This window comes from Sciurus vulgaris (assembly GCF_902686455.1).
Source record: "Sciurus vulgaris genome assembly, chromosome: 9".
NCBI lineage: Eukaryota > Metazoa > Chordata > Mammalia > Rodentia > Sciuridae > Sciurus > Sciurus vulgaris.
In genome coordinates, this window is record NC_136469.1 from 74315256 (window position 1) to 74332460 (window position 17205).

The window sequence follows — 17205 nt, forward strand, 5'->3', positions numbered from 1 at the left end:
TTAATTGTGGTCACTTAATACTATGAACTTACTCTTAGTGCTGCTTTCATAGTGTCCCAGAGATTTTGGTATGTTGTATTACTGTTATTGTTTTGATTCTGGGATTTAAAAAAAAAAGTTCCTTATCATTTCTTCAATAGTCTTTTCCTTATTTAAAAGAATATTGCTCAACCTCCATGTTTATGTGGTTTCTATAAGTTTTCTTTCTGCCAATTTTTTATGTCAATTCATTATCTGATAAAATCTGCTAAAACTAGCTCTGTACTCTAAAAATTTGCTGTTTTGGAAAAGGTTCCGTGAACTAATGCAAAGAATGTGTATTCAGCTTTTGTGGGATGAAATATTCTATAGGTGTCTATTAGGTCCATTTGACCTATAACATCATTTAGGTCAGAAGTATCTTTACTGATTTTTATATCTGAATGACAAGTCTATTGTTAAGAGGAGTGTGTTGAAATCACCAAGTATTATTGTATTTGGGTCTATCTGGGATATGAAGTCAAAAAATGTTTTATTTAATAATGGTCATCACCTTTGGGGTTTATATATTTGCTATTGTTGTATCACCTGCCAAATTGTTCCTTTTAACATTCTGCAGTGATTTTCCTTGTCTCAGTCAAACTGTCAGATATGATAATAGTTTCTCCTGCTTGCTTTCAAACTCCATTTGCATGGACTATCTTTTTCCATCCTTTTACTTTCAGACTCTGGTTATCTTTGCCTGTAAGATGAATCTCTCACAAATAGCTTATTGTTGGGTCTTTTTAAAAAATTCATTCTTCTAGTCTGTGTCTTTTAATTGGTAAGTTGAGGTCATTTATATTCAGAGTTATTAAGGAGAGATTTTAAAAATAATTTCTAGTCATTTTGGCTATTTCATAGATTTAATTTATTCTTAATTTTCATTTGCTTAATTGCTCTTTGGAGAGTTTCATTCATTTGATGGCTCTAGGGTTTGTTTTTGAGCTTCGTTTTTGTGTTGTATTTAAAATTTTATGTAGTGTAGGTTTAATGGGTATGTTTCTTATCATGAACAGTGTTTATTTCTTCTTTGATTCTGTATGATAGCTTTTGCTAGATATAGCAACCAACCCTCTTAATTTTTTATTTTGTGATAGGGTCTCACTAAATTGCTTAGGACCTTGCTAAGTTTCTGAGGCTTGCTTTGAATTTGCAGTGAGAGGTTTGTTTTTTGATCTTGTCTATCTGGAGTTCTACATAGTCCAACAAGTGAGTATCCATCTTGTTCTTAAGGAAAATTTTTTGTTATTATTTTACTGAAAAGGTTCTTGATGTCATTAACTTATATTTATATGTCCTCTTCCATCCCAATAACTCTTAAGTTTCACCTCTTAATGTTGTCCTAGAGTTCTTATATATTCTGATCATAGTCTTTTATTTTTCTACTTAGTCTTCCAGTTCAAAGAAACTGTTTTTGAGAGTTCAGGTTCTGTTTGCTTTGTAATCTAGTCTGGTGGTGAAAATTTCAAGTGGTTTTTAAAATTTTATTTATTGTGTCTTTTATTTCCAGGAGTTCTGATTGGTTTCTTTTCAGAATCTTTTTTTTTTTTTTTAGTGAAATGTTCTTTTACTTCCTGTAGTTTCTCTTTTATTTCCTTCTTTAATTCATTTTCTAGGCTTAATTTTTAGCTCATTAATCATTTTAACAATCATTAAAAAAATCTTTAGGAATTACATCCCCTTCAATGTCTGCATGTTACTTTGATGAGGAATTCTAACTTTTGGAGGGAGATTTGTTTGCCTATTTCCTCATGTTTTCAGAGATCTTGGATTTATGCATCTGTCGAAATGAGTTCTTATTCCTTTTTTGTGGTTGTCTTTTTTTACATTTTTTGAAACAGGGTTTCAATAAGTTGTTCAGGCTGGCTTCAAACTTGTAATCCTCCTGCTTCAGCCTCCTGAGTCACTGGGATTACCAGTATGTACCACCATACCTGGCTACTATTATTTTCTTTTGGGGTGACTCCTGTTGCTATTGCAGCCTCCATATGCATCTCTTTAGCTTCCTTGCTTAACTAAGAATCTCACATTATCAAGGATGGAAGATACCTTACTAGTGATTGATTTAGATGGCAATATCCTTTAGAATGTTCTACAATGTTAAAAATGATAATAAATTTTGATAAAAAAAAATCTATATCTGTGCTGTTGAGTATAGTAGCTACTACCACTGAGTATTCTGTATTTAAAATTCTTGGAACCAGGTGGATTTTTAAAAAATAATATTTGCATGTAGGTAATATGCTATTTGGGAGATGGGATTCAAGTCTAAACATTAAATTCAAATATTTCACCTATACATAGCCTGAAGGTAACTTTATATAATATCTGAAATAATTTTGTGCAGAAAATAAAGACAGGGAGGGTCTTTCTTCCCTTGGGAATGTTGAAGAAACTGTGTGTTTATGCCTGCGTTTTGATTGCCACCCAACATATAAAATCAGATGTGCAATTTTCTACTTTTGGTGTCCTTCTGATGTTTCAAAAAGTTTTGGATTTTGGATGTCCAACCTGAAATGTGGTGAATGTCATTGAGAAATAGCACTTTCCATTGTATTTGAGTTAAAGTTCAAATTTATATAGCCACATGTAGTTCCAAACTACCATATTGGATAGCACAGTTCTAAACCAACCTATTCCCATCTCCCTCAGTAGACAAGGAACTGAGATCAGGAATAAAAGGGATTTATCTAATCCCCAGTTCTGAAAAGGGGTGAGAAGTGATGTATCCAAAGTTATAGGTTCCTAACCCCTCTTCCTAGTAGTTCCTGTTGATTACTCCCTGCTTTCCCTACCACCTTAATGTTTTCCTCAACCTTCTGAATTTTCTGATGGCTTTCTCTTTTTTATTGCTTCCATAAAATGACCACACTCCCTACTTTAAGATAAAGAAGGGATTAATAGTTTGGCCATTATATCAGTAATGATGGAAAACAAATAATTATTTACTTTAACTCAATTTCAAAAACAGTTTTTATCTATTTTAACTTGTCAAAATATAGCTGGTGGGCCTCTGTTATTATCTAGGGGAAATGAAGTTAGAGAAAAATGTGAATGTCTTGCCTAATGTTATACACTGAATGGGTAAGTAAAAAGGAACTAGAGTAAAGAGGTGGAAATCCCTTTTAATTACAATGTATTAGTCTTGGGCTACAGGTAACCAGTGTTGTCAATGGACAAGGCTTTCTGAAATAACTCAATTTCTCCCAAAAACTGAACTTAGAAATAAAGGATAATTTATACTGATATATTCTCTGGGTCCAGAGAAGCTCTTTAAATGATAATTGAAGCTTTGCCCACATTAAAGAAATTTATAAGATCTCTAAGGTATCATTCTCTGTAACTAATTATGTCTGAATATCTAAATAACTTTTGTTATTTCCATCATATTAATAGAGTTTATTTGCTATATTAATTCTTTGATGTCTAACAAGAGTTGAACTTACATAGAAGGGCCTTCCACACTCATCACACTCAGGGTTTTTCACCAGTGGGTATTCTCTGATGCTGAATAAGACCTGTGCACCCTCTGAAATCTTTTCCACAGTTTCAGTTATAGGGTTTCACGCCGAGGTGTACCATCTGATGGTCTATGAGATGTAAGCATTGAATGAAGGATTTTCCACACTCATCGCATGTATAGGACTTTTCTCCAGTGTGAATTCTGTGTTTACTCAGAGTTGAGCTTTGACTGAAACTTTTTCCACATTCATCACATTTATATTGTCTTTGTTCCCTTTGTTGACAGTCTAACCTACCTTCATTTTCAATTGCATCTCTGAATTCAGGTTGCTGAGGAAGATCTTTGCTAAATCTGTCATTTATCTCCCCAAGGAATTCCATATCTTTGGGCATATCTTCTTTCTGAGATAACCCTTCATTTTCAGTCTTGGTTTTGCCACCATTCCCATGTAACTTCCCAGATTCCTGCTCCAGCTGGGTCTTCTTGGGATAAAGCTGGACAGTCTGCAATTCATCTGGCATCCCAAAGGGGGCCAGCTTGTCCAAGAGTATATCCTATCTTTCTGAATTAGCTGGGACTTGTTTTGGGGGCTCATCAAGGTCTTTTTCTAGGTCCTCCAGCATAGTCATTGCCTCTTCTCCAGTCTCTGGATGGTGTGCCAGCACCCATTCTTGCAGGTCCGTAGGAAGAATACTCAGGAACTGTTCCAGTGCCAGCAGGTCTATAATTTGTTCCTTGGTGTGGCATTCTGGCCTTAACCACTGGTGGCAGAGCCTCCAGAGCTGGGTAAAAGTTTCACAGGATCCAGGCGCATCTTGATAGCAGAGCTTCCTGAAGTGCTGCCTGAAGAGTTCTCTCCTACAATGGCTAGGTTTTTGTGAGATGGAGTCCTGTTCCCAGTAATGGTTCTCTGCATTAACTTAAGAAGTCCTTTTTGTTCTTCAGGTTTCAGGGCTTCAGCCATTCTGTGCTTTATCAGGAGCTTAATCCTCTATCTGGGATTGATTCAAGGGCAATCTCTTAGGATCTTGCTTCAAAGACACTCCCAAGGCATAAAAAGTTGTTACCATATAGAAATGACAAAAGCTTGCATGTGGAGAGGTATAGGTGAGTTAGCTTTGTTTAGCCACCTGAACAAAGGCTACACTCAGACTAGTTAGCAACCTGTCACTGCCCTACTGTCTTTTCTTATTTTTTATTTTTAATAAGTCCTGTGTTGTTGCCATCTCTTAGCTTCAACCTGTTGGCCCAGCATAATCCAAATATTAGTTTCTACCACTGATTCCTCTCAGTTTCCACTGCTGAACTGGATTAATTCATTGTTATAGAAATACTATAACACTATGGGTTTTTTTTTTTGTGCCTTCTTTTCTTTTCGATATCTTTCTTTTTGCTGTAGGGATAGATGCCCAAAAGTGGGACCTAATGTCTCTCTTTAGTTGTTCTACTTGGGGCTTAGCTGTTTGGGGACTTTGTCCCCCCTATTCTATGTGTTTAATATCGTTGAAGCTTGAGCAAACTTGATTTGTGTATGGAGGAAGATGTGCTATCACTTTTCTGAGTTGTAGGTGTAGTTCAACCATACAGTTTCTACCCTGTGGATTCATGGTGTACCAGCTGCTTAGCCATCCCTCCCAGAAAAAGGGGGAAAAAAGCAACAGAAACTACTACAGTGATAAGTAGCATTAGATTAAATCTCCAGTGCCCACTATGGCATGTGCACTCTTACTACTACAAAAAGAGGAATGTTTGGGTCGGCATTTAACAGCAGCAGTAAAAGCAACGACAAATAGCTGTGAACTAGATGCAGTTTTCAGGTGAACAAGGGGTGTCAACTATGCCCTCTACAGCAGTGTTATCTGCCAAGGGTGAATGGTGGTGTGATAGTTATATAAACTAAGTCAGTAGAGAGAGTGAAATTGGAATTCATTAAGAGGAAGGAAAATGGTCTAGGAAGGTAAAAGAATTCCCTAGTTTCTGCTATAAGAAGCCATATCAGTAATCGCTGAATAGCCACCAATCCCAGATGCATCCCACATCAGCTCTCCACTCTCCAAGTGAGAAGCGAGCCACACTCTTACACAAATGCTCACTGTGTTGCCTCTGGTTCACTCAAGTTCAGACTGGTCCTCTGTTCCATGGGCTCCCCCATGCCAACTTTTCTTTGCCTCATTCTTTCTGCTTGGGTTGCCTTTCCCTTCCACAGTGGACTGATGTAGGACCTTACTGAATGGATTTTAGAAGCATTTTTTTCTTGTCTGATATTCACAGTGCTCACATTTATGTTTCTGTGATTCTGTTTTTGAAATCTGATGAATTTCCTCTGTCATCTACCTCTCTGGAATCCTGAGTCATGGAACAAGTGAAAGACTCACCTTTCCTTTACTCTGCCGTCTTTCTCTACTCTAAATTTAATAGCAATATCCACATGTATAAGTTTGTTCGTGTGTTCAAATTTTGTTAACAATGGAATTGAAGGGGGCTGGGTTGTGGCCCAGTGGTAGGGCACTTGCCTATCATATGTGAAGAACTGGGTTGGATCCTCAGCACCATATTAAAAAAGTAAATAAAATAAATGTGCTGTGTTCATATACAACTAAAAATACAGAAAAAAATAAAAAATAAAATAAAAGTAAAATGGAAGTAATTACTTCTTAAAATATTACTTCCAAAATTAAAAAAACAGACAATATAAAACAGTTTAATTAATCTCTACATTATGTTGAATTGTAAGAAACTGTAGTTTTTCCTTGTAGAACTTGAAAAGCCTCATAGTTGGAAAGAGCTAGCTGAAGAAGTGTTTCTATATCTAGGCAAAAATACTAATTTCCTAGGTCTCTGCTTTCCTACACCCAAAGTTTTCATCTCATTTCATGATGTCTCACATAATGAAAAATTAGAAGGCAAGCAAAAGTCAGGAAGATCGAGCCCAGTGTTAAGAGACAAAGGATTTCACAGTCTGAGATTCACAAATGACAAAAAAGGTGAAGATTTAAGACATGGATAGAGCTGGGTGATGCATGCCAATAATATTAGCAACTCAGGAGGATAAAGCAGGAAGATCACAAATTTGGAATGAATGTGGGAAACTTAGTGCAACCTTCACCAACTTAGGAAGACCCAGTCTCAAAATAAAGAAAATAAAAAGGACTGGGGATATGGCCCAGTGGTAAAGTGCCCCTGGGTTCAATCCACAGTACAAAATAGACATGGATAAATTGTACTTGGTGGCAACTAGTGAAAGTAATTTCTAAACATAATGATATAACCAATAAGCTTGGATATTTTGATGTAATCATGTAGTCACTAAAAGTATGTTGCTTACTTTGGCTGATATGGTAAATAATATAGTCCATGTCCAGAAAACACAAAAAATATTATAACTTCTTAGCTTAAGTACTTATGAAAAATTGAAGATCTTTGGGTTTTCTTTTGGACAACAGCTGAAGAATCTGAACTATTAACATTTCCTAATATGATGAATTAACACTGCAGGTAAATTGAAACTATTCATGTATGTATTAGTTTATTAGGTCTGCCATAGCAAAGTACGATAGACTGGATGACTTAACAAAAGAAATATTGTTTGCCACCATCCTCGAGGCTAGATATCTGCAAACAACACATTGCCAGGATTGGTTTCTTCTGAGGTCTCTCTGTCTTATAGATGACTGTCTTCTTCTACTGGTGTCTTCATATAGTATCCTTTCTGGGTATGCCTGTGTCCTAATCTTCTTTTCTCATAAGAATGTCAATCTTCTTGGACTTGGGCCAACGTAAAAATTTAATTTTAACTGTACCGTTTTAAAAGGCTTATCTCAAAATCAGTCACATTATGAGGTAATGGGAATTAAGACTTCAAACCAAATGTTTTGAGAGAATAAAATTTGACCCATGACAATTTTTAAACTAAAGAGTAACTTGACTGATCCAGTTCAGTGCCCACCTCCCACAGATCCAGCTTGGCCCAAGTCCTGTGCAGTGGCTCCCCTCTACCAATGCCTGGTAGATGACATCTCTGCTGCCATTGTGAATTACCTCCCCTGCTGCCGTCTTCAGTTGGAGAAGCTTCCATCTTGGGACACCTGCCAGAGAGTAGAAGCCCATTACCAAGGTACCTAGAGGTTAACCATCAACTAGGGATGTGGCCACTTCTATCTAGGATTAACAGCCAGGACCTGAAAGATCATCACTAAGGGCCCTTCAGTCTTGCTTACATCTGAGGTAGCCCTGCCAGCCGCTATCTTGCTGCAGAGGCAGAGAGAGCCTTGCAGGGGGTCATTAGATTGGAAAGGGTGTGAGGGAATCTTGATCCCAGTCCATTCAGTCAACCAGCCTGGCACCCAACAGTATCCCAGAGACAGCTTGAGCAGCACTTGCTGGAATCTGACATCAGCCTGGTCCATAACTTCCTCCCCAGTACAGCATCCACTGATCAGCTGGTCCCTTCAGTTTGGCAATCAACAGGACCCTCTGGCTCCTCAATCCCCAGTATCCTAACCACCCACTAGCCACCAACCTGGCCTAGTGCTTGCAGCTATGTGGCTGGCCCACAGCTCTCAATGCATGGTCCTGATTTTCCCAATACAGAACAGCTTTCCATGACAGGCACACAGGTCTTGGCGCTCAGCCCCTCAGGACCTCCAGAGAGAGAGGTTCTTGATTGGGAAATCAAAAGGGCAAGAGCAGGACAGATACAATTTAGAGACTGAATCAGAGACTAGGAATTGTGGGACCTACAAGAGAGGGAAGGGGCTAAGACCAGGCTCCTGTGTCACATGAGTGGACCCCAAAGAAGAGTCCTTAGGTGCACGCTTCCGGTGGGACTGGTAGTTGCTATACCCTGCCTCCAGGAGTCCTGCCTCTAAGTCTAATCCTCCCACCTTAGTAACTTTCATCATCTGGAGTTACCAGCAAACTGCAGAAAACCACTCCTATCAGAAGAAAAGGGAAGCAAAGAAGATATTGAACTCCAACAGAAACAATTGTTCAATTTCCCTTCAAGATTCTTTTATTTTTCCTCTAGTTTTTCTTGTTTTGTTTCCTGCTCTCACATCCCAACATCTTTGAAATCAAGTACTTTTCATGTATCAGGCTATTGAGGACTGAGAGGTTTGTGTATATTACAGTTTTGTTGCAATTCTTTTAATTTTTTTACATGTGTTTTTTTCTTTTTCTTTCTTTTTTTTTTAACTTGGTCTATTTTCCTCTTATTTATCTATTTTCTCAGTCTCTTTCTCTCTTTTCTCCTGCTAACAATCAACTTCTTTAGATTCTTCTTTCACTCTTCCTATGATCTAGTACCTCTGTATTCTCACCTCTTACCTCATTAATATCATATCCTGCACTCTCCCCCAGTATTTCTTTGTCTGCCATTAGAAATTGTAGAACTTATTACAAAAGTATTATTTATGTTTTAGATAATAATCGAACACATAATCTCTGTTTATTATGACAGAACTGTTAATGTCTTAAAGGGAGCTATTTGGTTTAAGGCTGCATGCTGTTTGCATTGGGTGCTGTTCATATTAGTCTCCACCTTAAAGGCAAGGTATTGGAAACCTGTAGGAACACTAAATCTATAGGATGGAAACTAATACCTTGGATCTGCACTGCTAAAGGGTAAGACACACGAACAACATGAGAAAACAAGGGAAGAAACCACCCCAAACAAATCAAAATGCTATATTAAAAGAATACAATGGCAACATGGTAGAAGAAATGTCAGAAAAGGAGTTCAGAATGTACATAATTATAATGATCTGCTAAGTAAAGGATGATATAAGAGAACAAATGCAGTCAACAAAAGATCACTTCAATAAAGAGTTAAAAGAGCAAATGCAGGAAGCAAAAGATCAATAAAGAGATAGAGATTCTAAAAAATAAAAACAAACAGAAATTCTTGAAATGAAGGAAACAAACCAAATTAAAAACTCAATAGAAAGCATCACCAACAGACTAGATCACTTGGAAGACAGAACCTCAGGCAAAGAAGACAAAATGTTTAATCTTGAAAATTAAGTTGACCACACAGAGAAGATGGTAAGAAATCATGAATAAAACTTCCAAGAACTATGGGACATCATGAAAAGATCAAATTTAAGAATTAGCAGGATTGAGGAAGGCACAGAGATACAAACCAAAGGAATGAATAATCTATTTAATGAAAGAATAGAAAATTTCCCAAACTTGAAGAATGAAATGGAAAATCAAATACGAGGGACTTACAGGACACCAAATGTACAAAATTAAAACAGATCCACACCAAGGCACATTATAAAGAAAATACCCAGTATACAAAATGAAGACAGAATTTTAAAGGCCATGAGAGAAAAGTACCAGATAACATATAGGCGGAACCAATACGGATATCAGCAGATTTCTCAATCCAGATGCTAAAAGCTACAACGGTATGGAGCAACATATTTCAAGCTCTGAAAGAAAATGGACGCCAACCAAGAACCTTAAATCCAGCAAAACTAACAAATTCGATGATGAAATTAAAACCTTCTTCCATAATAAAAAAAACTTAAAAGAATTAACAAATAGAAAGCCTGTACTAAAGAGCATTCTCAGAAAAACAGTCCATGAAGAGAAAATGAGAAATAACAATGAAAGTCAGTAAAGATGAGAACTACACTAAAGGAAAAACCAATCAAAGGAGAAACCAAGTCTAGTTAAAAACCAAAAATAAGCCAAAATGACTGGGAATACAAGTCACATCTCAATAATAACCCTGAATGTTAATGGCCTGAACTCATCAATCAAAACACACAGTCTGGCAGAATGGATTTTAAAAAATGACCACAAAATATGCTGTCTTCAAGAGACTCACCTCCTAGGAAAAGACATCCTAGACTGAAGATGAAAGATTGGGAAAAAATATGTCATGAACATGGACTCTGTAGAAAAGCAGGAGTTTCCATTCTCATATCAGAGAAAGTTGATTTCAAGTCAAAGTTAGTCAGAAGGAATAAAGAAGGACATTTCATACTGCTTAAGGGAATCATATATCAATAAGACATAATAATCATAAATATTTATGTCCCAAACATAAATATGGAGCATCCATGTACATCAAACAAATCCTTCTCAATTCCAGGACTCAAATAGACAACAACACAATAATAATGGGTGACTTTAACATACCTCTCTCACCACTGGATATGTCTTCCAAACAAAAACTGAACAAAGAAATCATAGAACTCAATAATACAACCAATAATTTAGACTTAGCAGACATATATAGAATATTCCATCCATCAACAAGTGAATACACTTTCTTCTCAGCAGCACATGAATCCTTCTCTAAAATAGACCAAATGTTATACCACAAAGCAACTCTTTCAAATAGGAAGAGAGATACTATCCTACATTCTATCAGATCATAATGGAATGAAATTAAAAATCAATGATAAAATAAAAAATAGAACAACACCTGGAGACTAAATAGTATGTTATTGAAGGATGCATGAATAGCAGAAGACTTCAGGGAGATTAAAAAATTCTTAGAGGTAAATGAGAACACTGATACGACATATCAAAATCTGTGGAACACTGTGAAAGCAGTACTAAGAGGAAAGTTTATTGCATTGAGATCATTCATTAAAAGAACAGAACTAAATGATCCAACACTACATCTCAAAGCCCTAGAAAAAGAAGAATTAATCAACATCAAAACCAGTAAAAGAGAGGAAATAATTAAAACTAGAGCTGAAATCAATGAAATTGAAACAAAAGAAACAATTCAAAAATTGACAACACAAAAAGTTGGTTCTTTGAAAAAATAAACAAATTAGTAAAACCTAAAAATAAAAAATGGTAAAACCTTAGCCACACCAGTGAGGAGAAGGAGAGAGAAAACTCGAATAAATAAAACTTGTGATGAAAAAGGATATATCATGATGGACCCTATTGAAATAAAAAAGATAATTAGAAGCTACTTTAAAAATCTATACTTCAACAAAATAGAAAATCTTGAAGACATCAATAAACTTCTAGAGATAGACAATCTACCTAAACTGAAGCAGGAGGATGTACACGATTTAAACATGTCAATTTCAAGCAATGAAATAGAAGACACCATCAAAAGTCTACCAACCAAGAAAAGCCCAGGACCAGACAGATTCTCAGCTAAGTTCTACAAGATCTTCAAAGAAACACTGATACCAATACTCCTCAAATTATTCCATGAAATAGAAAAGGAGGGAAGCCTTCCAAGCTCATTCTATGAAGCTAGCTAGGATCACCCTGATTCCAAAACCAGACAAAGACATGTCAACAAAAGAAAACTTCAGAACAAAATCCCTGATGGAACATAGATGCAACAATTATCAACAAAAATTATGGCAAATCATGTACAAAAACATATTAAAAAGATAGTGTGCCACGATCAAGTAGGGTTCATCCCAGGGATGCAAGGTTGGTTCAACATCCAGAAATCAATAAATGTAGTTCATCAATCAATAGACTTAAAGTTAAGAATCACATAATCATTTTGATAGATGCAGAAAAAGTGTTTGATAAAATACAGTACCACTTCATGTTCAAAACACTGGAGAAATTAGGGATAATAGGAACATACCTCAACATTGTAAAGGCTATCTATGCTAAGCCCAAGGCCAACATCATTCTAAATTTAGAAAACCTGAAAGCATTCCCTCTAAAAACTGGAACAAAAAAGGTATGCTCTCTTTCACCAATTTATTTAATATAGTCCTTGATACTCTACCCAGAGAAATTAGACAGATGAGAGAAATTACAGTGATACAAATAGGACAAGAAGAACTCAAACTATCACTCTGCTGATGGCATGATTCTATATATAAATGATCTAAAAAACTCCACCAGAAAACACCAAGAAGTCATAAATGAATTCAGGAAAGTAACAGGATTTAAAATGAACACTCATAAATCTAAAATATTTCTATTCATAAGTGATGAATCCTTTGAAAGAGAAGTTAGAAAAAACTACCCCATTCACAATAGCCTCAAAAACAACAACAACAACAACAAAAAAAAAAAAAAAAAAAAAAAAAACCAAAAAACCAAACTTGGGAGTCAATCTACCAAAAGAGGTGAGAGACCTCTACAATGAAAACTACAGAACACTAAAGAAAGAAATTAAAGAAAACCTTAGAAGATGGAATGATCTCCCATGTTCTTGGACAGGCAGAATTAAAATTGTAAAAATGGCCATACTATAAAAGCACTATATAGATTCAATGCAATTACAAATAAAATCCCAATGATGTTCCTCATAGAAATAGAGAAATTGATCATGAAATTTATTTGACAAAATAAGACCCAGAAAGCCAAGGCAATGCTTAGCAGGAAGAGTGAAAAGGGAGGCATCATAATAAGATAACTTAAACTGTATTTCAGAGCAATAACAGCAAAGACAGCATAGTATTGGCAACAAAATAGACAGGTAGATGAATGGTTCAGAGTAGAAGACACAGAAACAAACCCACATGAATACAATTATCTCTTACTAGACAAATGTGCCAAAAAACATACAATGGAGAAAAGATAGCCTCTTCAACAAATGGTGTTGGGAAAACTGGAAATACATATGCAGTAAAATGAAATTAAACCTCTATCTCTCACCCTGCACAAAACTCAACTCAAAATGGATCAAGAACTTAGGAATTAGATCAGAGATCCTGCACCAAATAGGAGAATAAGCAGGCCTAAATCTTCTTATGTCAGCTTAGGACCAGACTTCCTTAACAAGACACCTAGAGCACAAGAAATGAAAGCAAGAATCAATAACTGGGATGGACTCAGACTAAAAAGCTTTTTTCTCTGCAAAGGAAACCATCAAAAATGTGAAGAGAGAGCCTACAGAGTGGAAGAAAATCTTTACCACACACATTTCAAATGGAGCCCTAATCATCAGAATCTATTAATAACTCAAAAACCTTGATACCAAAAATACAAATAACCCAATCAATAAATGGGCTAAGGAAATGAGCAGGCACTTCACAGAAGATACAATCCAACAAGAAACAAATGAAAAGATGTTCAACATCTCTAGTTATTAGAGAAATGCAAATCAAAACTGCACTAAGATTTTCTCTCTCTCCAGTCAAGAATAGCAATTATCAAGAATACAAGCAAAATAAATTCGGTGTGGATGTAGGGAAAAGGTACATACATTGCTGGTGGGGTTGCAAATTGGTGCAACCACTCTGGAAAGCAGTATGGTGATTCCTTAGAAAACTTGCACTGGAACAACTATTTGACCCAGCTATCCCACTCCTTAACCTATACCCAAAGAACTTAAAATCAACATACTACAGTGATGCAGCCACATCAATGTTTATAGCAGCTCAATTTACAGTGACTAAGCTATGAGACCAACCTAGATGTCCTTTGAATAGATGAATTTATAAAGAAACTATGGTATATATACACAATGGGATATCATTTAGCCTTAAAGAAGAATAAGATTATGGAATGTGCAGGTAAATGGATAGAGTTGGAGAATATCATGTTAAGTGAAATAAGCCAATTCTGAAAAACAAAAGGCAAAATGTTTTGTCTGATAAGTGGATGCTGATAAACAATGGGGTGGGGGAGGGTAAAGGAAGGATAGAGGAATTTTGGATTATGCTGAAAGGGAATGAGGGGAGGGGAGGGAGCATGGGGTGGGAAAGATGGTGGAATTTGACAGACATAATTACAGTATATACAGTATGATTGCATGAATGGTGTGTCTCTACATCATGTACTAACAGAGAAATGAAAATTTGTATTCCATTTGTGTGCAGTGAATTGAAATGCATTTTGTTGTCATGTCTAACTAAATAGAACAAATCATTAAAAAAAAAAAAAAAGAGTAACCTGACTTAAATTTAGGGAGTTGAAAATGTTCTTATTTTTTTTTTTTGATTAATCTTGAAAAAAATCAAGATGTTTGTTTCCAGAGTACCTTCTGTTTTCTTCTTATAATACTTTTGATTTTTCTTGTTCTTTCACTATCATTGCATATCTGTTGTCTAAAACCTTAAATGCTTCTATGTAACTATTGTCTCATTAGATGATCCAAACATAAAACAAAAAAATAATTTTTGATACATTGCTATGGTTTGAATATGATCTAGTGGTGTTCTCCTAAAGATGGATGTACTAAAGTCTTGGTCCACAGGCTGGCACTACTGGGAGGTAGTGGAACTTGAGGAGGTGCCTATGGGAGTTCCTTGGGTCACAAAGGACATGCTCTCTAAAGGTACTTCTTTGGTGATTCCTTGAGTTGTAGAGAGGATTGTTATGAAAGAATGAGCCTGACCCTCCCATGTTCTCTCTGCTCCTGATATAAGATGATGTCCTCTCTAGAACTAAGCTATTGTAGGTTCCATCTCATTGAACCTCCAAAACTATAAACTAAATAAACCTCTTTTTCTTCATAAGTTGCCTGTGTCTGATATTTCATTGTAGTGACAAAGAGCTGATACATTCACCTTCAAACTGATGGTCACATCTCTACAAACAAAATATCTTCAAGGAGCATCAATAACAGCATGAAGATCCAGAAAATTTTTCTGCAGCTTTGGCTGATGAAGGACTAAAATGGAGGTTTGAGAATAACCATTTCCACACTCCCAGTTAAATGACTAACTGTTTATTAGCCATAGGAAAAATTAGTCACAGGGACTGGTTTTAGGCCAGTTTAATTAAGAAATGCTATTTCTATAGCCATAGTGACAACACCAGAACTAGTTTTAAACATTTTCAATGAATCAGTGACAAGTCACCTCAGTGAATATACTTCCAGAAACTAACCAGTGACAATCCTTTCCTTTTGAAAGTCAGTCAGCCTCACTCCTAAGACCATGCTCTTAAAACACCAAACTATTATTAACAGTTTAACCAGGAGCCATGATTCCACAGCTAGTGTCTACTTCTGCTGCTGCTGTAAATCTGAGACACTGAGCTTCATGCTTCTTCAAGTCTAAGGCTACATCAAAAATCTGTTCTGCTTGGGGAGTTTGGGCATTGGCGGCACAGTTCTTGCACATTCAAAAAGCAATAAATTTACCTTTGTGATTTGTTTTGAAAGGATTATGCATTGTGCATGTATATGTGAACATATATTCATTTTCATACATACATAATACATATATAACTGTCAATTTTGAAAGCATGTAGCTTGTCCTCAGAATATTTTGATAGGGGAATAAATATCTATTTGATATAATGCATACTTACAATAATGTAGCATTATTAATAAATAGTTGGATCTTTGTTACTAGAATAGCATAATGAGTGTTATATGCATTAATTCATTTGTTCATTTAATCATTTAAAAAATAATTATTATGGTCATGTTGAGTGAATTTCATATGTCTATTTCTTTTTGAAGTTGAAATATCATGGGTATAATTTTCATTATTTTTTACAACTTATAGATATATATTTTTTAAATTTATTTTTATTGTAAACAGATGGGATACATCTTGTTTCTCTGTACATGAAGTAGAGGCATACCATTTGCGTAATCATAATTTACATAGGGTAATTGTGTTTGATTCATTCTGTTATTTTTTCCTTCACCCCACACCTCCCACCCCTCTTTTCCCTCTATACAGTCCCTCCTTCCTCCATTCTTGCCCCCCTCCTACTCCCCATTATGTGTCATAATCTGCTTATCAGCGAGATCATTTGTCCTTTGGTTTTTTGATATTGGCTTATCTCACTTAGCATGATATTCTCTAATTTCATCCATTTGCCTGTGAATGCCATAATTTTATTCTTCTTTATGGCTGAGTAATATTTCATTGTATATATATATACCACAGTTTCTTTTTTTTTACTTTTTTTATTGTAAACAAATGGGATACATGTTGTTTCTCTGTTTGTACATGGCATAAAGGCATACCATTTGTGTAATCATAAATTTACATACAGTAATGTTGTTTGATTCATTCTGTTATTTTTTCCCTTCCCCCACCCCTCCCACCCCTCTTTTCCCTCTATATAGTCCTTCCTTCCTTCATTCTTGCCCCCCTCCCTAACCCTAACTCTAACCCTAACACTAACCCTTCCCTCCCCCCCATTATGTGTCATCATCCACTTATTAGTGATATCATTCATCCTTTGGCTTTTTGAGATTGGCTTATCTCACTTAGCATGATATTCTCCAATTTCATCCATTTGCCTGCAAATGCCATAATTTTATCATTCTTTATGGCTGAGTAATATTCCATTGTATATATATACCACAGTTTCTTTATCCATTCATCAATTGAGGGGCATTTAGGTTGGTTCCACAATCTGGCTATTGTGAATTGAGCAGCTATGAACATTGATGTGGCTGCATCACTGTAGTATGCTGATTTTAAGTCCTTTGGGTATAGGCCAACGAGTGGGATAGCTGGTTCAAATGATGCTTCCATTCCAAGTTTTCTAAGGAATCTCCACACTGCTTTCCAGAGTGGCTGCACTAATTTGCAACCCCACCAGCAATGTATGAGTGTACCTTTTCCCCCCACATCCTCTCCAACACCTATTGTTGCTTGTATTCTTGATAATCACCATTCTAATTGGGGTGAGATGGAATCTTAGTGTAATTTTGATTTGCATTTCTCTTATTACTAAAGATGTTGAACATTTTTCTATATATCTGTTGATTGCTTGTAGATCTTCTTCTGTGAAGTGTCTGTTCATTTCCTTAGCCCATTTGCTGATTGGGTTATTTGTATTCTTGGTGTAGTTTT

The 17205-nt window shown here is 35.9% G+C and overlaps 1 protein-coding gene and 1 pseudogene across 2 annotated transcripts in view; one reads left to right on the forward strand and one right to left on the reverse strand.

Moving 5' to 3' along the window:
* LOC306669812 (uncharacterized protein) overlaps positions 1–17205 on the forward strand; it is a gene marked incomplete at its 5' end in the record, with an annotated part of 303631 nt that overhangs the window by 264318 nt on the left and 22108 nt on the right. The window lies entirely within an intron of this gene.
* LOC306669168 (zinc finger and SCAN domain-containing protein 16-like) lies at positions 3411–4651 on the reverse strand (annotated as a pseudogene). Its single transcript has one exon. The product of its transcript is annotated as a zinc finger and SCAN domain-containing protein 16-like (transcript).